The sequence below is a fragment of the Labrus bergylta genome, chromosome 9 (assembly GCF_963930695.1).
Source record: "Labrus bergylta chromosome 9, fLabBer1.1, whole genome shotgun sequence".
Classification (NCBI taxonomy): domain Eukaryota; kingdom Metazoa; phylum Chordata; class Actinopteri; order Labriformes; family Labridae; genus Labrus; species Labrus bergylta.
Window position 1 is genome coordinate 7,550,661 of NC_089203.1, and position 19,680 is coordinate 7,570,340.

Below are 19,680 nucleotides of genomic sequence, written 5' to 3' on the forward strand. Positions count from 1 at the left end.
TTTGTTATGCATACATCATGAGTAAATGATGTATGGACATGTATAAGATGTGTGAAACAGCTCACGTGAAAGGCCTGTCACATGTTCCACATCTATGTTCTGAACGATGAAGATAGCACCCAATATGGGGCTCGAACCCACGACCCTGAGATTAAGAGTGTCATGCTCTACCGAATGAGCTAACCTGGTGATATTTTTAAGAAAATTACGTCAATTTTTGTTATGCATACATCATGAGTAAATGATGTATGGACATGTATAAGATGTGTGAAACAGCTCACGTGAAAGGCCTGTCACATGTTCCACATCTATGTTCTGAACGATGAAGATAGCACCCAATGTGGGGCTCGAACCCACGACCCTGAGATTAAGAGTGTCATGCTCTACCGAATGAGCTAACCTGGTGATATTTTTAAGAAAATTACGTCAATTTTTGTTATGCATACATCATGAGTAAATGATGTATGGACATGTATAAGATGTGTGAAACATCCCACGTGAAAGGCCTGTCACACATTCCTCATCTATGTTCTGAACGATGAAGATAGCACCCAATGTGGGGCTCGAACCCACGACCTTGAGATTAAGAGTCTCATGCTCTACCGACTGAGCTAACTGGGCTATATTTTTTAGAAATTTACGTCAATTTTTGTTATGCATACATCATGAGTAAATGATGTATGGACATGTATAAGATGTGTGAAACAGCTCATGTGAAAGGCCTGTCCTATGTTTCACATCTATGTTTGAAAGGATGAAGAAAGCACCCAATGTGGGGCTCAAACCCACGACCCTGAGATTAAGAGTCTCATGCTCTACCGACTGAGCTAACCGGGCTACATTTTTAAGAAAATGACGTCAATTTTTGTTATGCATACTATTATACATCATGAGTAAATGATGTATGGACATGTATAAGATGTGTGAAACAGCTCACGTGAAAGGCCTGTCACACATTCCTCATCTATGTTCTGAATGATGAAGATAGCACCCACTGTGGGGCTTGAACCCATGACCCTGAGATTAAGAGTGTCATGCTCTACCGACTGAGCTAACCGGGCTACATTTTTAAGAAAATGACGTCAATTTTTGTTATGCATACTATTATACATCATGAGTAAACGTTGTATGGACATGTATAAGATGTGTGAATCATCTCAGGTGAAAGGCCTGTCACACATTCCTCATCTATGTTCTGAACGATGAAGGTAGCACCCAATGTGGGGCTTGAACCCACATCCCTGAGATTAAGAGTCTCATGCTCTACCGACTGAGCTAACCGGGCTATATTTTTTAGAAAATTACGTCAATTTTTGTTATGCATACATCATGAGTAAATGATGTATGGACATGTATAAGATGTGTGAAACAGCTCATGTGAAAGGCCTGTTCTATGTTTCACATCTATGTTTGAAAGGATGAAGAAAGCACCCAATGTGGGGCTCGAACCCACGACCCTGAGATTAAGAGTCTCATGCTCTACCGACTGAGCTAACCGGGCTATATTTTTTAGAAAATTACGTCAATTTTTGTTATGCATACTATTATACATCATGAGTAAATGATGTATGGACATGTGTAAGATGTGTGAAACAGCTCACGTGAAAGGCCTTTCCCACGTTCCACATCAATGTTCTAAAGGGTAGCACCCAATGTGGGGCTCGAACCCACGACCCTGAGATTAAGAGTCTCATGCTCTACCGACTGAGCTAACCGGGCTACATTTTTAAGAAAATGACGTCAATTTTTGTTATGCATACTATTATACATCATGAGTAAACGTTGTATGGACATGTATAAGATGTGTGAAACATCCCACGTGAAAGGCCTGTCACACATTCCTCATCTATGTTCTGAACGATGAAGATAGCACCCAATGTGGGGCTCGAACCCACGACCCTGAGATTAAGAGTGTCATGCTCGACAAAATGAGCTAACCTGGTGATATTTTTAAGAAAATTATGTCAATTTTTGTTATGCATACATCATGAGTAAATGATGTATGTACATGTATAAGATGTGTGAAACAGCTCACGTGAAAGGCCTGTCACATGTTCCACATCTATGTTCTGAGCGATGAAGATAGCACCCAATGTGGGGCTCGAACCCACGACCCTGAGATTAAGAGTGTCATGCTCTACCGAATGAGCTAACCTGGTGATATTTTTAAGAAAATTACATCAATTTTTGTTATGCATACATCATGAGTAAATGATGTATGGACATGAATAAGATGTGTGAAACAGCTCACGTGAAAGGCCTGTTCTATGTTTCACATCTATGTTTGAAAGGATGAAGAAAGCACCCAATGTGGGGCTCAAACCCACGACCCTGAGATTAAGAGTCTCATGCTCTACCGACTGAGCTAACCGGGCTATATTGTTTAGAAAATTACGTCAATTTTTATTATGCATACTATTATACATCATCAGGAAATGATGTATGGACATGTATAAGATGTGTGAAACAGCTCATGTGAAAGGCCTGTCACATGTTCCACATCTATGTTCTGAATGATGAAGAAAGCACCCAATGTGGGGCTCGAACCCACGATCCTGAGATTAAGAGTCTCACGCTCTACCGACTGAGCTAACCGGGCTACATTCTTAGGAAAATTACGTCAATTTTTGTTATGCATACTATTATACATCATGAGTAAACGTTGTATGGACATGTATAAGTTGTGTGAAACAGCTCACGTGAAAGGCCTGTCACACATTCCTCATCTATGTTCTGAACGATGAAGATAGCACCCAATGTGGGGCTCGAACCCACAACCCTGAGATTAAGAGTCTCATGCTCTACCGACTGAGCTAACCGGGTTATATTTTTTAGAAAATTACGTCAATTTTTGTTATGCATACTATTATACATCATGAGTAAATGATGTATGGACATGTATAAGATGTGTGAAACAGCTCACGTGAAAGGCCTTTCCCACGTTCCACATCAATGTTCTAAAGGGTAGCACCCAATGTGGGGCTCGAACCCACGACCCTGAGATTAAGAGTGTCATGCTCTACAAAATGAGCTAACCTGGTGATATTTTTAAGAAAATTATGTCAATTTTTGTTATGCATACATCATGAGTAAATGATGTATGGACATGTATAAGATGTGTGAAACAGCTCACGTGAAAGGCCTGTCACATGTTCCACATCTATGTTCTGAACGATGAAGATAGCACCCAATATGGGGCTCGAACCCACGACCCTGAGATTAAGAGTGTCATGCTCTACCGAATGAGCTAACCTGGTGATATTTTTAAGAAAATTACGTCAATTTTTGTTATGCATACATCATGAGTAAATGATGTATGGACATGTATAAGATGTGTGAAACAGCTCACGTGAAAGGCCTGTCACATGTTCCACATCTATGTTCTGAACGATGAAGATAGCACCCAATGTGGGGCTCGAACCCACGACCCTGAGATTAAGAGTGTCATGCTCTACCGAATGAGCTAACCTGGTGATATTTTTAAGAAAATTACGTCAATTTTTGTTATGCATACATCATGAGTAAATGATGTATGGACATGTATAAGATGTGTGAAACATCCCACGTGAAAGGCCTGTCACACATTCCTCATCTATGTTCTGAACGATGAAGATAGCACCCAATGTGGGGCTCGAACCCACGACCTTGAGATTAAGAGTCTCATGCTCTACCGACTGAGCTAACTGGGCTATATTTTTTAGAAATTTACGTCAATTTTTGTTATGCATACATCATGAGTAAATGATGTATGGACATGTATAAGATGTGTGAAACAGCTCATGTGAAAGGCCTGTCCTATGTTTCACATCTATGTTTGAAAGGATGAAGAAAGCACCCAATGTGGGGCTCAAACCCACGACCCTGAGATTAAGAGTCTCATGCTCTACCGACTGAGCTAACCGGGCTACATTTTTAAGAAAATGACGTCAATTTTTGTTATGCATACTATTATACATCATGAGTAAATGATGTATGGACATGTATAAGATGTGTGAAACAGCTCACGTGAAAGGCCTGTCACACATTCCTCATCTATGTTCTGAATGATGAAGATAGCACCCACTGTGGGGCTTGAACCCATGACCCTGAGATTAAGAGTGTCATGCTCTACCGACTGAGCTAACCGGGCTACATTTTTAAGAAAATGACGTCAATTTTTGTTATGCATACTATTATACATCATGAGTAAACGTTGTATGGACATGTATAAGATGTGTGAAACATCTCACGTGAAAGGCCTGTCACACATTCCTCATCTATGTTCTGAACGATGAAGGTAGCACCCACTGTGGGGCTTGAACCCACATCCCTGAGATTAAGAGTCTCATGCTCTACCGACTGAGCTAACCGGGCTATATTTTTTAGAAAATTACGTCAATTTTTGTTATGCATACATCATGAGTAAATGATGTATGGACATGTATAAGATGTGTGAAACAGCTCATGTGAAAGGCCTGTTCTATGTTTCACATCTATGTTTGAAAGGATGAAGAAAGCACCCAATGTGGGGCTCGAACCCACGACCCTGAGATTAAGAGTCTCATGCTCTACCGACTGAGCTAACCGGGCTATATTTTTTAGAAAATTACGTCAATTTTTGTTATGCATACTATTATACATCATGAGTAAATGATGTATGGACATGTGTAAGATGTGTGAAACAGCTCACGTGAAAGGCCTTTCCCACGTTCCACATCAATGTTCTAAAGGGTAGCACCCAATGTGGGGCTCGAACCCACGACCCTGAGATTAAGAGTCTCATGCTCTACCGACTGAGCTAACCGGGCTACATTTTTAAGAAAATGACGTCAATTTTTGTTATGCATACTATTATACATCATGAGTAAACGTTGTATGGACATGTATAAGATGTGTGAAACATCCCACGTGAAAGGCCTGTCACACATTCCTCATCTATGTTCTGAACGATGAAGATAGCACCCAATGTGGGGCTCGAACCCACGACCCTGAGATTAAGAGTGTCATGCTCGACAAAATGAGCTAACCTGGTGATATTTTTAAGAAAATTATGTCAATTTTTGTTATGCATACATCATGAGTAAATGATGTATGTACATGTATAAGATGTGTGAAACAGCTCACGTGAAAGGCCTGTCACATGTTCCACATCTATGTTCTGAGCGATGAAGATAGCACCCAATGTGGGGCTCGAACCCACGACCCTGAGATTAAGAGTGTCATGCTCTACCGAATGAGCTAACCTGGTGATATTTTTAAGAAAATTACATCAATTTTTGTTATGCATACATCATGAGTAAATGATGTATGGACATGAATAAGATGTGTGAAACAGCTCACGTGAAAGGCCTGTTCTATGTTTCACATCTATGTTTGAAAGGATGAAGAAAGCACCCAATGTGGGGCTCAAACCCACGACCCTGAGATTAAGAGTCTCATGCTCTACCGACTGAGCTAACCGGGCTATATTGTTTAGAAAATTACGTCAATTTTTATTATGCATACTATTATACATCATCAGGAAATGATGTATGGACATGTATAAGATGTGTGAAACAGCTCATGTGAAAGGCCTGTCACATGTTCCACATCTATGTTCTGAATGATGAAGAAAGCACCCAATGTGGGGCTCGAACCCACGATCCTGAGATTAAGAGTCTCACGCTCTACCGACTGAGCTAACCGGGCTACATTCTTAGGAAAATTACGTCAATTTTTGTTATGCATACTATTATACATCATGAGTAAACGTTGTATGGACATGTATAAGTTGTGTGAAACAGCTCACGTGAAAGGCCTGTCACACATTCCTCATCTATGTTATGAACGATGAAGATAGCACCCAATGTGGGGCTCGAACCCACAACCCTGAGATTAAGAGTCTCATGCTCTACTGACTGAGCTAACCGGGCTATATTTTTTAGAAAATTACGTCAATTTTTGTTATGCATACATCATGAGTAAATGATGTATGGACATGTATAAGATGTGTGAAACAGCTCATGTGAAAGGCCTGTTCTATGTTCCACATCTATGTTCTGAACGATGAAGAAAGCACCCAATGTGGGGCTCGAACCCACGACCCTGAGATTAAGAGTCTCATGCTCTACCGACTGAGCTAACCAGGTTATATTTTTTAGAAAATTACGTCAATTTTTGTTATGCATACTATTATACATCATGAGTAAATGATGTATGGACATGTATAAGATGTGTGAAACAGCTCACGTGAAAGGCCTTTCCCACGTTCCACATCAATGTTCTAAAGGGTAGCACCCAATGTGGGGCTCGAACCCACGACCCTGAGATTAAGAGTGTCATGCTCTACAAAATGAGCTAACCTGGTGATATTTTTAAGAAAATTATGTCAATTTTTGTTATGCATACATCATGAGTAAATGATGTATGGACATGTATAAGATGTGTGAAACAGCTCACGTGAAAGGCCTGTCACATGTTCCACATCTATGTTCTGAACGATGAAGATAGCACCCAATATGGGGCTCGAACCCACGACCCTGAGATTAAGAGTGTCATGCTCTACCGAATGAGCTAACCTGGTGATATTTTTAAGAAAATTACGTCAATTTTTGTTATGCATACATCATGAGTAAATGATGTATGGACATGTATAAGATGTGTGAAACAGCTCACGTGAAAGGCCTGTCACATGTTCCACATCTATGTTCTGAACGATGAAGATAGCACCCAATGTGGGGCTCGAACCCACGACCCTGAGATTAAGAGTGTCATGCTCTACCGAATGAGCTAACCTGGTGATATTTTTAAGAAAATTACGTCAATTTTTGTTATGCATACATCATGAGTAAATGATGTATGGACATGTATAAGATGTGTGAAACATCCCACGTGAAAGGCCTGTCACACATTCCTCATCTATGTTCTGAACGATGAAGATAGCACCCAATGTGGGGCTCGAACCCACGACCTTGATATTAAGAGTCTCATGCTCTACCGACTGAGCTAACTGGGCTATATTTTTTAGAAATTTAAGTCAATTTTTGTTATGCATACATCATGAGTAAATGATGTATGGACATGTATAAGATGTGTGAAACAGCTCATGTGAAAGGCCTGTCCTATGTTTCACATCTATGTTTGAAAGGATGAAGAAAGCACCCAATGTGGGGCTCGAACCCACGACCCTGAGATTAAGAGTCTCATGCTCTACCGACTGAGCTAACCGGGCTACATTTTTAAGAAAATGACGTCAATTTTTGTTATGCATACTATTATACATCATGAGTAAATGATGTATGGACATGTATAAGATGTGTGAAACAGCTCACGTGAAAGGCCTGTCACACATTCCTCATCTATGTTCTGAATGATGAAGATAGCACCCACTGTGGGGCTTGAACCCATGACCCTGAGATTAAGAGTCTCATGCTCTACCGACTGAGCTAACCGGGCTACATTTTTAAGAAAATGACGTCAATTTTTGTTATGCATACTATTATACATCATGAGTAAACGTTGTATGGACATGTATAAGATGTGTGAAACATCTCACGTGAAAGGCCTGTCACACATTCCTCATCTATGTTCTGAACGATGAAAATAGCACCCAATGTGGGGCTCGAACCCACGACCCTGAGATTAAGAGTCTCATGCTCTACCAACTGAGCTAACTGGGCTATATTTTTTAGAAATTTACGTCAATTTTTGTTATGCATACATCATGAGTAAATGATGTATGGACATGTATAAGATGTGTGAAACAGCTCACGTGAAAGGCCTGTCACATGTTCCACATCTATGTTCTGAACGATGATGAAAGCACCCAATGTGGGGCTCGAACCCACGACCCTGAGATTAAGAGTCTCATGCTCTACCGACTGAGCTAACCGGGCTACATTTTTAAGAAAATGACGTCAATTTTTGTTATGCATACATCATGAGTAAACGTTGTATGGACATGTATAAGATGTGTGAAACATCCCACGTGAAAGGCCTGTCACACATTCCTCATCTATGTTCTGAACGATGAAGATAGCACCCAATGTGGGGCTCGAACCCACGACCCTGAGATTAAGAGTGTCATGCTCTACAAAACGAGCTAACCTGGTGATATTTTTAAGAAAATTATGTCAATTTTTGTTATGCATACATCATGAGTAAATGATGTATGTACATGTATAAGATGTGTGAAACAGCTCACGTGAAAGGCCTGTCACATGTTCCACATCTATGTTCTGAACGATGAAGATAGCACCCAATGTGGGGCTCGAACCCACGACCCTGAGATTAAGAGTGTCATGCTCTACCGAATGAGCTAACCTGGTGATATTTTTAAGAAGATTACATCAATTTTTGTTATGCATACATCATGAGTAAATGATGTATGGACATGAATAAGATGTGTGAAACAGCTCACGTGAAAGGCCTGTTCTATGTTTCACATCTATGTTTGAAAGGATAAAGATAGCACCCAATGTGGGGCTCGAACCCACGACCCTGAGATTAAGAGTCTCATGGTCTACCGACTGAGCTAACCGGACTATATTTTTTAGAAAATTACGTCAATTTTTATTATGCATACTATTATACATCATCAGGAAATGATGTATGGACATGTATAAGATGTGTGAAACAGCTCACATGAAAGGCCTGTCACATGTTCAACATCTATGTTTGAAAGGATGAAGATAGCACCCAATGTGGGGCTCGAACCCACGGCCCTGAGATTAAGAGTCTCATGCTCTACCGACTGAGCTAACCGGGCTACATTCTTAGGAAAATGACGTCAATTTTTGTTATGCATACTATTATACATCATGAGTAAACGTTGTATGGACATGTATGAGATGTGTGAAACAGCTCACGTGAAAGGCCTGTCACACATTCCTCATCTATGTTCTGAACGATGAAGGTAACACCCAATGTGGGGCTTGAACCCACATCCCTGAGATTAAGAGTCTCATGCTCTACCGACTGAGCTAACCGGGCTATATTTTTTAGAAAATTACGTCAATTTTTGTTATGCATACATCATGAGTAAATGATGTATGGACCTGTATAAGATGTGTGAAACAGCTCATGTGAAAGGCCTGTTCTATGTTTCACATCTATGTTTGAAAGGATGAAGAAAGCACCCAATGTGGGGCTCAAACCCACGACCCTGAGATTAAGAGTCTCATGCTCTACCGACTGAGCTAACCGGGCTATATTTTTTAGAAAATTACGGCAATTTTTGTTATGCATACTATTATACATCATGAGTAAATGATGTATGGACATGTATAAGATGTGTGAAACAGCTCACGTGAAAGGCCTTTCCCACGTTCCACATCAATGTTCTAAAGGGTAGCACCCAATGTGGGGCTCGAACCCACGACCCTGAGATTAAGAGTCTCATGCTCTACCGACTGAGCTAACCGGGGTACATTTTTAAGAAAATGACGTCAATTTTTGTTATGCATACTATTATACATCATGAGTAAACGTTGTATGGACATGTATAAGATGTGTGAAACATCCCACGTGAAAGGCCTGTCACACATTCCTCATCTATGTTCTGAACGATGAAGATAGCACCCAATGTGGGGCTCGAACCCACGACCCTGAGATTAAGAGTGTCATGCTCTACAAAATGAGCTAACCTGGTGATATTTTTAAGAAAATTATGTCAATTTTTGTTATGCATACATCATGAGTAAATGATGTATGTACATGTATAAGATGTGTGAAACAGCTCACGTGAAAGGCCTGTCACATGTTCCACATCTATGTTCTGAACGATGAAGATAGCACCCAATGTGGGGCTCGAACCCACGACCCTGAGATTAAGAGTGTCATGCTCTACCGAATGAGCTAACCTGGTGATATTTTCAAGAAAATTACATCAATTTTTGTTATGCATACATCATGAGTAAATGATGTATGGACATGAATAAGATGTGTGAAACAGCTCACGTGAAAAGCCTGTTCTATGTTTCACATCTATGTTTGAAAGGATAAAGATAGCACCCAATGTGGGGCTCGAACCCACGACCCTGAGATTAAGAGTCTCATGCTCTACCGACTGAGCTAACCGGGCTACATTTTTAAGACAATGACGTCAATTTTTGTTATGCATACTATTATACATCATGAGTAAACGTTGTATGGACCTGTATAAGATGTGTGAAACAGCTCACGTGAAAGGCCTGTCACACATTCCTCATCTATGTTCTGAACGATGAAGATAGCACCCAATGTGGGGCTTGAACCCACAACCCAGAGATTAAGAGTCTCATGCTCTACCGACTGAGCTAACCGGGCTATATTTTTTAGAAAATTACGTCAATTTTTGTTATGCATACATCATGAGTAAATGATGTATGGACATGTATAAGATGTGTGAAACAGCTCATGTGAAAGGCCTGTTCTATGTTTCACATCTATGTTTGAAAGGATGAAGAAAACACCCAATGTGGGGCTCGAACCCACGACCCTGAGATTAAGAGTCTCATGCTCTACCGACTGAGCTAACCGGGCTTTATTTTGTAGAAAATTACGCCAATTTTTGTTATGCATACTATTATACATCATGAGTAAATGATGTATGGACATGTATAAGATGTGTGAAACAGCTCACGTGAAAGGCCTTTCCCACGTTCCACATCAATGTTCTAAAGGGTAGCACCCAATGTGGGGCTCGAACCCACGACCCTGAGATTAAGAGTGTCATGCTCTACAAAATGAGCTAACCTGGTGATATTTTTAAGAAAATTATGTAAATTTTTGTTATGCATACATCATGAGTAAATGATGTATGGACATGTATAAGATGTGTGAAACAGCTCACGTGAAAGGCCTGTCACATGTTCCACATCTATGTTCTGAACGATGAAGATAGCACCCAATGTGGGGCTTGAACCCACAACCCTGAGATTAAGAGTCTCATGCTCTACCGACTGAGCTAAACGGGCTATATTTTTTAGAAAATTACGTCAATTGTTGTTATGCATACATCATGAGTAAATGATGTAGGGACATGTATAAGATGTGTGAAACAGCTCATGTGAAAGGCCTGTCACATGTTCAACATCTATGTTTGAAAGGATGAAGATAGCACCCAATGTGGGGCTCGAACCCACGATCCTGAGATTAAGAGTCTCATGCTCTACCGACTGAGCTAACCGGGTTATATTTTTTAGAAAATTACGTCAATTTTTGTTATGCATACTATTATACATCATGAGTAAATGATGTATGGACATGTATAAGATGTGTGAAACAGCTCACGTGAAAGGCCTGTCACACATCCCTCATCTATGTTCTGAACGATAAAGAAAGCACCCAATGTGGGGCTCGAACCCACGACCCTGAGATGAAGAGTTTCATGCTCTACTGACTGAGCTAACCGGGCTACATTTTTAAGAAAATGACGTCAATTTTTGTTATGCATACTATTATACATCATGAGTAAATGATGTATGGACATGTATAAGATGTGTGAAACAGCTCACGTGAAAGGCCTGTCACATGTTCCACATCTATGTTCTGAATGATGAAGATATTACCCAATGTGGGGCTTGAACCCACAACCCTGAGATTAAGAGTCTCATGCTCTACCGACTGAGCTAAACGGGCTATATTTTTTAGAAAATTACGTCAATTGTTGTTATGCATACATCATGAGTAAATGATGTAGGGACATGTATAAGATGTGTGAAACAGCTCATGTGAAAGGCCTGTCACATGTTCAACATCTATGTTTGAAAGGATGAAGATAGCACCCAATGTGGGGCTCGAACCCACGACCCTGAGATTAAGAGTCTCATGCTCTACCGACTGAGCTAACCGGGTTATATTTTTTAGAAAATTACGTCAATTTTTGTTATGCATACTATTATACATCATGAGTAAATGATGTATGGACATGTATAAGATGTGTGAAACAGCTCACGTGAAAGGCCTGTCACACATCCCTCATCTATGTTCTGAACGATAAAGAAAGCACCCAATGTGGGGCTCGAACCCACGACCCTGAGATTAAGAGTTTCATGCTCTACTGACTGAGCTAACCGGGCTACATTTTTAAGAAAATGACGTCAATTTTTGTTATGCATACTATTATACATCATGAGTAAATGATGTATGGACATGTATAAGATGTGTGAAACAGCTCACGTGAAAGGCCTGTCACATGTTCCACATCCATGTTCTGAACGATGAAGATAGCACCCAATGTGGGGCTCGAACCCACGACCCTGAGATTAAGAGTCTCATGCTCTACCGAATGAGCTAACCTGGTGATATTTTTAAGAAAATTACGTCAATTTTTGTTATGCATACATCATGAGTAAATGATGAATGGAGATGTATAAGATGTGTGAAACAGCTCATGTGAAAGGCCTGTCACATGTTCCATATCTATGTTCTGAATGATGAAGATAGCACCCAATGTGGGGCTTGAACCCATGACCCTGAGATTAAGAGTCTCATGCTCTACTGACTGAGTTAACCGGGCTACATTTTTAAGAAAATTACGTCAACTTTTGTTATGCATACTATTATACATCATGAGTAAATGATGTATGGACATGTATGAAACAGCTCATGTGAAAGGCCTGTTACATGTTCCACATCTATGTTCTGAACGATGAAGAAAGCACCCAATGTGGGGCTCGAACCCACGACCCTGAGATTAAGAGTCTCATGCTCTACCGACTGAGCTAACCGGGTTATATTTTTTAGAAAATTACGTCAACTTTTGTTATGCATACATCATGAGTAAATGATGTAGGGACATGTATAAGATGTGTGAAACAGCTCATGTGAAAGGCCTGTCACATGTTCAACATCTATGTTTGAAAGGATGAAGATAGCACCCAATGTGGGGCTCGAACCCACGACCCTGAGATTAAGAGTCTCATGCTCTACCGACTGAGCTAACCGGGTTATATTTTTTAGAAAATTACGTCAATTTTTGTTATGCATACTATTATACATCATGAGTAAATGATGTATGGACATGTATAAGATGTGTGAAACAGCTCACGTGAAAGGCCTGTCACACATCCCTCATCTATGTTCTGAACGATAAAGAAAGCACCCAATGTGGGGCTCGAACCCACGACCCTGAGATTAAGAGTTTCATGCTCTACTGACTGAGCTAACCGGGCTACATTTTTAAGAAAATGACGTCAATTTTTGTTATGCATACTATTATACATCATGAGTAAATGATGTATGGACATGTATAAGATGTGTGAAACAGCTCACGTGAAAGGCCTGTCACATGTTCCACATCCATGTTCTGAACGATGAAGATAGCACCCAATGTGGGGCTTGAACCCACGACCCTGAGATTAAGAGTCTCATGCTCTACCGAATGAGCTAACCTGGTGATATTTTTAAGAAAATTACGTCAATTTTTGTTATGCATACATCATGAGTAAATGATGAATGGACATGTATAAGATGTGTGAAACAGCTCATGTGAAAGGCCTGTCACATGTTCCATATCTATGTTCTGAATGATGAAGATAGCACCCAATGTGGGGCTTGAACCCATGACCCTGAGATTAAGAGTCTCATGCTCTACTGACTGAGTTAACCGGGCTACATTTTTAAGAAAATTACGTCAACTTTTGTTATGCATACTATTATACATCATGAGTAAATGATGTATGGACATGTATGAAACAGCTCATGTGAAAGGCCTGTTACATGTTCCACATCTATGTTCTGAACGATGAAGAAAGCACCCAATGTGGGGCTCGAACCCACGACCCTGAGATTAAGAGTCTCATGCTCTACCGACTGAGCTAACCGGGTTATATTTTTTAGAAAATTACGTCAACTTTTGTTATGCATACTATTATACATCATGAGTAAATGATGTATGGACATGTGAAACAGCTCATGTGAAAGGCCTGTTACATGTTCCACATCTATGTTCTGAACGATGAAGAAAGCACCCAATGTGGGGCTCGAACCCACGACCCTGAGATTAAGAGTGTCATGCTCTACCGACTGAGTTAACCGGGCTACATTTTTAAGACAATGACGTCAATTTTTGTTATGCATACTATTATACATTATGAGTAATCGATGTATGGACATGTATAAGATGTGTGAAACAGCTCACGTGAAAGGCCTGTCACACATTCCTCATCTATGTTGTGAACGATGAAGATAGCACCCAATGTGGGGCTCGAACCCATGACCCTGAGATAAAGAGTCTCATGCTCTACTGACTGAGCTAACCGGGCTACATTTTTAAGTAAATTACGTAAATTTTTGTTATGCATACATCATGAGTAAATGATGTATGGACATGTATAAGATGTGTGATACAGCTCACGTGAAAGGCCTGTCACATGTTCCACATCTATGTTCTGAACGATGAAGATAGCACCCAATGTGGGGCTCGAACCCACGACCCTGAGATTAAGAGTCTCATGCTCTACTGACTGAGCTAACCGGGCTACATTTGTAAGAAAATGACGTCAATTTTTGTTATGCATACTATTATACATCATGCGTAAACGATGTATGGACATGTATAAGATGTGTGAAACAGCTCATGTATAAGATGTGTGAAACAGCTCACTGAGATTAAGAGTCTCATGCTCTACCGACTGAGCTAACCGGGCTATATTGTTTAGAAAATTACGTAAATTTTTGTTATGCATACTATTATACATCATGAGTAAATGATGTATGGACATGTATAAGATGTGTGAAACAGCTTATGTGAAAGGCCTGTCACACAACCCTCATCTATGTTCTGAATGATGAAGAAAGCACCCAATGCTTTCTCGAACCCACGACCCTGAGATTAAGAGTCTCATGCTCTACCGACTGAGCTAACCGGGCTACATTTTTAAGAAAATGACGTCAATTTTTGTTATGCATACATCATGAGTAAATGATAAATGGACATGTATAAGATGTGTGAAACAGCTCATGTGAAAGGCCTGTTCTATGTTTCACATCTATGTTTTAAAGGATGAAGAAAGCACCCAATGTGGGGCTTGAACCCACAACCCTGAGATATAAGAGTCTCATGCTCTACTGACTGAGCTAACCGGGCTATATTTTTTAGAAAATTACGTCAATTTTTGTTATGCATACATCATGAGTAAATGATAAATGGACATGTATAAGATGTGTGAAACAGCTCATGTGAAAGGCCTGTTCTATGTTTCACATCTATGTTTGAAAGGATGAAGAAAGCACCCAATGTGGGGCTCGAACCCACGACCCTGAGATTAAGAGTCTCATGCTCTACCGACTGAGCTAACCGGGCTATATTTTTTAGAAAATTACGTCAATTTTTGTTATGCATACTATTATACATCATGAGTAAATGATGTATGGACATGTATAAGATGTGTGAAACAGCTCACGTGAAAGGCCTTTCCCACGTTCCACATCAATGTTCTAAAGGGTAGCACCCAATGTGGGGCTCGAACCCACGACCCTGAGATTAAGAGTCTCATGCTCTACCGACTGAGCTAACCGGGCTACATTTTTAAGAAAATGACGACAATTTTTGTTATGCATACTATTATACATCATGAGTAAACGTTGTATGGACATGTATAAGATGTGTGAAACATCCCACGTGAAAGGCCTGTCACACATTCCTCATCTATGTTCTGAACGATGAAGATAGCACCCAATGTGGGGCTCGAACCCACGACCCTGAGATTAAGAGTGTCATGCTCTACAAAATGAGCTAACCTGGTGATATTTTTAAGAAAATTATGTCAATTTTTGTTATGCATACATCATGAGTAAATGATGTATGTACATGTATAAGATGTGTGAAACAGCTCACGTGAAAGGCCTGTCACATGTTCCACATCTATGTTCTGAACGATGAAGATAGCACCCAATGTGGGGCTCGAACCCACGACCCTGAGATTAAGAGTGTCATGCTCTACCGAATGAGCTAACCTGGTGATATTTTTAAGAAAATTACATCAATTTTTGTTATGCATACATCATGAGTAAATGATGTATGGACATGAATAAGATGTGTGAAACAGCTCATGTGAAAGGCCTGTTCTATGTTTCACATCTATGTTTGAAAGGATGAAGAAAGCACCCAATGTGGGGCTCGAACCCACGACCCTGAGATTAAGAGTCTCATGCTCTACCGACTGAGCTAACCGGGCTATATTTTTTAGAAAATTACCCCAATTTTTGTTATGCATACTGTTATACATCATGAGTAAATGATGTATGGACATGTATAAGATGTGTGAAACAGCTCACGTGAAAGGCCTTTCCCACGTTCCACATCAATGTTCTAAAGGGTAGCACCCAATGTGGGGCTCGAACCCACGACCCTGAGATTAAGAGTCTCATGCTCTACCGACTGAGCTAACCGGGTTATATTTTTTAGAAAATTACGTCAACTTTTGTTATGCATACTATTATACATCATGAGTTAATGATGTATGGACATGTAAAAAATGTGTGAAACAGCTCACGTGAAAGGCCTGTCACACATTCCTCATCTATGTTCTGAACGATGAAGATAGCACCCAATGTGGGGCTCGAACCCACGACCCTGAGATTAAGAGTGTCATGCTCTACCGAATGAGCTAACCTGGTGATATTTTTAAGAAAATTACGTCAATTTTTGTTATGCATACATCATGAGTAAATGATGTATGGACATGTATAAGATGTGTGAAACAGCTCATGTGAAAGGCCTGTCACATGTTCCACATCTATGTTCTGAATGATGAAGATAGCACCCAATGTGGGGCTTGAACCCATGACCCTGAGATTAAGAGTCTCATGCTCTACTGACTGTGTTAACTGGGCTACATTTTTAAGAAAATTACGTCAACTTTTGTTATGCATACTATTATACATCATGAGTAAATGATGTATGGACATGTATAAGATGTGTGAAACAGCTCATGTATAAGATGTGTGAAACAGCTCACTGAGATTAAGAGTCTCATGCTCTACCGACTGAGCTAACCGGGCTATATTGTTTAGAAAATTACGTAAATTTTTGTTATGCATACTATTATACATCATGAGTAAACGTTGTATGGACATGTATGAGATGTGTGAAACAGCTCACGTGAAAGGCCTGTCACACATTCCTCATCTATGTTCTGAACGATGAAGATAGCACCCAATGTGGGGCTTGAACCCACAACCCTGAGATTAAGAGTCTCATGCTCTACCGACTGAGCTAACCGGGCTATATTTTTTAGAAAATTACGTCAATTTTTGTTATGCATACATCATGAGTAAATGATGTATGGACATGTATAAGATGTGTGAAACAGCTCATGTGAAAGGCCTGTCCTATGTTTCACATCTATGTTTGAAAGGATGAAGAAAGCACCCAATGTGGGGCTCGAACCCACGACCCTGAGATTAAGAGTCTCATGCTCTACCGACTGAGCTAACCGGGCTATATTTTTTAGAAAATTACGTCAATTTTTGTTATGCATACTATTATACATCATGAGTAAACGTTGTATGGACATGTATAAGATGTGTGAAACATCCCACGTGAAAGGCCTGTCACACATTCCTCATCTATGTTCTGAACGATGAAGATAGCACCCAATGTGGGGCTCGAACCCACGACCCTGAGATTAAGAGTGTCATGCTCTACAAAATGAGCTAACCTGGTGATATTTTTAAGAAAATTATGTCAATTTTTGTTATGCATACATCATGAGTAAATGATGTATGTACATGTATAAGATGTGTGAAACAGCTCACGTGAAAGGCCTGTCACATGTTCCACATCTATGTTCTGAACGATGAAGATAGCACCCAATGTGGGGCTCGAACCCACGACCCTGAGATTAAGAGTGTCATGCTCTACCGAATGAGCTAACCTGGTGATATTTTTAAGAAAATTACATCAATTTTTGTTATGCATACATCATGAGTAAATGATGTATGGACATGAATAAGATGTGTGAAACAGCTCACGTGAAAGGCCTGTTCTATGTTTCACATCTATGTTTGAAAGGATGAAGAAAGCACCCAATGTGGGGCTCGAACCCACGACCCTGAGATTAAGAGTCTCATGCTCTACCGAATGAGCTAACCTGGTTATATTTTTAAGAAAATTACGTCAATTTTTGTTATGCATACATCATGAGTAAATGATGAATGGACATGTATAAGATGTGTGTAACAGCTCATGTGAAAGGCCTGTCACATGTTCCATATCTATGTTCTGAATGATGAAGATAGCACCCAATGTGGGGCTCGAACCCACGACCCTGAGATTAAGAGTTTCATGCTCTACCGACTGAGCTAACCGGGCTACATTTTTAAGAAAATGACGTCAATTTTTGTTATGCATACTATTATACATCATGAGTAAATGATGTATGGACATGTATAAGATGTGTGAAACAGCTCACGTGAAAGGCCTGTCACATGTTCCACATCTATGTTCTGAACGATGAAGATAGCACCCAATGTGGGGCTCGAACCCACGACCCTGAGATTAAGAGTCTCATGCTCTACCGAATGAGCTAACCTGGTGATATTTTTAAGAAAATTACGTCAATTTTTGTTATGCATACATCATGAGTAAATGATGAATGGACATGTATAAGATGTGTGTAACAGCTCATGTGAAAGGCCTGTCACATGTTCCATATCTATGTTCTGAATGATGAAGATAGCACCCAATGTGGGGCTCAAACCAATGACCCTGAGATTAAGAGTCTCATGCTCTACCGACTGAGCTAACCGGGCTATATTGTTTAGAAAATTACGTAAATTTTTGTTATGCATACTATTATACACCATGAGTAAATGATGTATGGACATGTATAAGATGTGTGAAACAGCTTACGTGAAAGGCCTGTCACACAACCCTCATCTATGTTCTGAATGATGAAGAAAGCACCCAATGCTTTCTCGAACCCACGACCCTGAGATTAAGAGTCTCATGCTCTACCGACTGAGCTAACCGGGCTACATTTTTAAGAAAATGACGTCAATTTTTGTTATGCATACTATTATACATCATGAGTTAATGATGTATGGACATGTATAAAATGTGTGAAACAGCTCACGTGAAAGGCCTGTCACACATTCCTCATCTATGTTCTGAACGATGAAGATAGCACCCAATGTGGGGCTCGAACCCACGACCCTGAGAATAAGAGTGTCATGCTCTACCGAATGAGCTAACCTGGTGATATTTTTAAGAAAATTACGTCAATTTTTGTTATGCATACATCATGAGTAAATGATGTATGGACATGTATAAGATGTGTGAAACAGCTCATGTGAAAGGCCTGTCACATGTTTCACATCTATGTTTGAAAGGATGAAGAAAGCACCCAATGTGGGGCTCGAACCCACGACCCTGAGATTAAGAGTCTCATGCTCTACCGACTGAGCTAACCGGGCTATATTTTTTAGAAAATTACGCCAATTTTTGTTATGCATACTGTTATACATCATGAGTAAATGATGTATGGACATGTATAAGATGTGTGAAACAGCTCACGTGAAAGGCCTTTCCCACGTTCCACATCAATGTTCTAAAGGGTTGCACCCAATGTGGGGCTCGAACCCACGACCCTGAGATTAAGAGTCTCATGCTCTACCGACTGAGCTAACCGGGTTATATTTTTTAGAAAATTACGTCAACTTTTGTTATGCATACTATTATACATCATGAGTAAACGTTGTATGGACATGTATGAGATGTGTGAAACAGCTCACGTG

General features: G+C 40.1%; 24 non-coding genes across 24 annotated transcripts; all 24 read right to left on the reverse strand.

Moving 5' to 3' along the window:
• Positions 1–548: 548 nt before the first annotated feature.
• On the reverse strand, positions 549–621 carry trnak-cuu (transfer RNA lysine (anticodon CUU)). Its single transcript has one exon. It is a non-coding gene; the product is annotated as a tRNA-Lys (tRNA).
• An 807-nt stretch (positions 622–1,428) lies between these two features.
• Positions 1,429–1,501, reverse strand: trnak-cuu (transfer RNA lysine (anticodon CUU)). The gene has a single exon. It is a non-coding gene; the product is annotated as a tRNA-Lys (tRNA).
• A 145-nt stretch (positions 1,502–1,646) lies between these two features.
• Positions 1,647–1,719, reverse strand: trnak-cuu (transfer RNA lysine (anticodon CUU)). The gene has a single exon. It is a non-coding gene; the product is annotated as a tRNA-Lys (tRNA).
• Positions 1,720–3,616: 1,897 nt separating this feature from the next.
• Positions 3,617–3,689, reverse strand: trnak-cuu (transfer RNA lysine (anticodon CUU)). The gene has a single exon. It is a non-coding gene; the product is annotated as a tRNA-Lys (tRNA).
• An 807-nt stretch (positions 3,690–4,496) lies between these two features.
• Positions 4,497–4,569, reverse strand: trnak-cuu (transfer RNA lysine (anticodon CUU)). Its single transcript has one exon. It is a non-coding gene; the product is annotated as a tRNA-Lys (tRNA).
• A 145-nt stretch (positions 4,570–4,714) lies between these two features.
• On the reverse strand, positions 4,715–4,787 carry trnak-cuu (transfer RNA lysine (anticodon CUU)). The gene has a single exon. It is a non-coding gene; the product is annotated as a tRNA-Lys (tRNA).
• A 1,247-nt stretch (positions 4,788–6,034) lies between these two features.
• Positions 6,035–6,107, reverse strand: trnak-cuu (transfer RNA lysine (anticodon CUU)). The gene has a single exon. It is a non-coding gene; the product is annotated as a tRNA-Lys (tRNA).
• Positions 6,108–7,116: 1,009 nt separating this feature from the next.
• trnak-cuu (transfer RNA lysine (anticodon CUU)) lies at positions 7,117–7,189 on the reverse strand. Its single transcript has one exon. It is a non-coding gene; the product is annotated as a tRNA-Lys (tRNA).
• A 375-nt stretch (positions 7,190–7,564) lies between these two features.
• trnak-cuu (transfer RNA lysine (anticodon CUU)) lies at positions 7,565–7,637 on the reverse strand. Its single transcript has one exon. It is a non-coding gene; the product is annotated as a tRNA-Lys (tRNA).
• A 143-nt stretch (positions 7,638–7,780) lies between these two features.
• On the reverse strand, positions 7,781–7,853 carry trnak-cuu (transfer RNA lysine (anticodon CUU)). The gene has a single exon. It is a non-coding gene; the product is annotated as a tRNA-Lys (tRNA).
• A 799-nt stretch (positions 7,854–8,652) lies between these two features.
• On the reverse strand, positions 8,653–8,725 carry trnak-cuu (transfer RNA lysine (anticodon CUU)). The gene has a single exon. It is a non-coding gene; the product is annotated as a tRNA-Lys (tRNA).
• Positions 8,726–9,966: 1,241 nt separating this feature from the next.
• Positions 9,967–10,039, reverse strand: trnak-cuu (transfer RNA lysine (anticodon CUU)). Its single transcript has one exon. It is a non-coding gene; the product is annotated as a tRNA-Lys (tRNA).
• A 367-nt stretch (positions 10,040–10,406) lies between these two features.
• Positions 10,407–10,479, reverse strand: trnak-cuu (transfer RNA lysine (anticodon CUU)). Its single transcript has one exon. It is a non-coding gene; the product is annotated as a tRNA-Lys (tRNA).
• A 1,241-nt stretch (positions 10,480–11,720) lies between these two features.
• trnak-cuu (transfer RNA lysine (anticodon CUU)) lies at positions 11,721–11,793 on the reverse strand. The gene has a single exon. It is a non-coding gene; the product is annotated as a tRNA-Lys (tRNA).
• Positions 11,794–12,599: 806 nt separating this feature from the next.
• trnak-cuu (transfer RNA lysine (anticodon CUU)) lies at positions 12,600–12,672 on the reverse strand. Its single transcript has one exon. It is a non-coding gene; the product is annotated as a tRNA-Lys (tRNA).
• A 143-nt stretch (positions 12,673–12,815) lies between these two features.
• On the reverse strand, positions 12,816–12,888 carry trnak-cuu (transfer RNA lysine (anticodon CUU)). Its single transcript has one exon. It is a non-coding gene; the product is annotated as a tRNA-Lys (tRNA).
• Positions 12,889–13,694: 806 nt separating this feature from the next.
• Positions 13,695–13,767, reverse strand: trnak-cuu (transfer RNA lysine (anticodon CUU)). The gene has a single exon. It is a non-coding gene; the product is annotated as a tRNA-Lys (tRNA).
• Positions 13,768–15,171: 1,404 nt separating this feature from the next.
• On the reverse strand, positions 15,172–15,244 carry trnak-cuu (transfer RNA lysine (anticodon CUU)). The gene has a single exon. It is a non-coding gene; the product is annotated as a tRNA-Lys (tRNA).
• Positions 15,245–15,389: 145 nt separating this feature from the next.
• trnak-cuu (transfer RNA lysine (anticodon CUU)) lies at positions 15,390–15,462 on the reverse strand. The gene has a single exon. It is a non-coding gene; the product is annotated as a tRNA-Lys (tRNA).
• Positions 15,463–16,045: 583 nt separating this feature from the next.
• trnak-cuu (transfer RNA lysine (anticodon CUU)) lies at positions 16,046–16,118 on the reverse strand. The gene has a single exon. It is a non-coding gene; the product is annotated as a tRNA-Lys (tRNA).
• Positions 16,119–16,263: 145 nt separating this feature from the next.
• On the reverse strand, positions 16,264–16,336 carry trnak-cuu (transfer RNA lysine (anticodon CUU)). The gene has a single exon. It is a non-coding gene; the product is annotated as a tRNA-Lys (tRNA).
• A 975-nt stretch (positions 16,337–17,311) lies between these two features.
• On the reverse strand, positions 17,312–17,384 carry trnak-cuu (transfer RNA lysine (anticodon CUU)). Its single transcript has one exon. It is a non-coding gene; the product is annotated as a tRNA-Lys (tRNA).
• Positions 17,385–19,286: 1,902 nt separating this feature from the next.
• On the reverse strand, positions 19,287–19,359 carry trnak-cuu (transfer RNA lysine (anticodon CUU)). The gene has a single exon. It is a non-coding gene; the product is annotated as a tRNA-Lys (tRNA).
• Positions 19,360–19,504: 145 nt separating this feature from the next.
• trnak-cuu (transfer RNA lysine (anticodon CUU)) lies at positions 19,505–19,577 on the reverse strand. The gene has a single exon. It is a non-coding gene; the product is annotated as a tRNA-Lys (tRNA).
• Positions 19,578–19,680: the final 103 nt, after the last annotated feature.